Source organism: Nematolebias whitei, chromosome 24 (genome assembly GCF_014905685.2).
Source record: "Nematolebias whitei isolate Nwh7 chromosome 24, NemWhi1, whole genome shotgun sequence".
Taxonomy (NCBI): domain Eukaryota; kingdom Metazoa; phylum Chordata; class Actinopteri; order Cyprinodontiformes; family Rivulidae; genus Nematolebias; species Nematolebias whitei.
In genome coordinates this window covers 950630-951729 of record NC_056521.1, presented here as the reverse complement: position 1 = coordinate 951729, position 1100 = coordinate 950630, and positions in this window count along the sequence as shown.

Below are 1100 nucleotides of genomic sequence, written 5' to 3'. Positions count from 1 at the left end.
TCATGTAAAAGTTGTTTAACTTCCATAATTCCATTCAAAAAGTTAATCTTTAATAGATGATAGATTCAGGACCCACAATTTAAATTATTTCGAGTATTTATTTGTTTGTTTTTACATAATTTGGGCTTCCAGCTCATGAAACCCACGAAAACAGGATTTAAAAAACAATTATAATTCTGTGGAGACATCAGTCTAAATGTTTCAGGACATGAATGTTTTAAACTGAGTGTGACACTAATCATCTACTAAACTCAAAGCACCTGCACACATTTCCCAGGTGTCATTAAATTGCTTCAGTTTGGTTCAATATGGTGAAGACTGCAGACAGAACAACTGTCCAGAAGACCATCACTGAGACCCTCCATAGGATGGGTAAGACACAAAAGTTCATAGCTAAGGAGGCTGGCTGTTCATAGAGCGCTGTGTCCAAGCACATCAATGGAAAGTCTAGTGGAAGGATTCAAACTGTGGCAGGAGAAGATGCACCAGCAAAAGAGACGACCGTGGGCTTCAGTGGATTATCAACCAGAGAAGATCCAGAATCTGTCAGAGATCCAGAAAGAGTGGAATGAGTCGGAGTCACAGCTTCAACAACCACCACGTTCAGATCCAGGAGATGGACTACAACTGTCGGGTTCCTCGGTCCTCTTTTCTGATGAAAGTAAAGCGTCTTTCATTGAGAAATCAAGGTCCAAGGGTTTGGAGGAAGAAGAGTGAGGAACAGAACCCATACTTGTTCAGGTCCAGTGTGAAACATCCACAGTCAGTCATGATCTGGGTGCAGTGTTCGGTGCAGGTGTTGGTAAACTCTGCTTTCTTCAATCCAAGGTCACAGCAACAGTCTACCAGAATGTTTTAGAGGACTTCATGAGTACTTATGCTGAGGATCTGTATGGAGATGCAGAGTTCATCTTCCAGCAGGACCTGGTCCCTGCCCATGCTGCCAGAAGCACCAGAACCTGGTTTGATGCCACAGTGCTTGACTGGCCAGCCAACTGGTGGGACCTAAACCTTATTGAGAATCTATGGGTTCTTCTCAAGAGGAACATGAGGAGCACCAGAGCAACAAAGAAGATCTGACAGCATCAAGGAAATCTGGG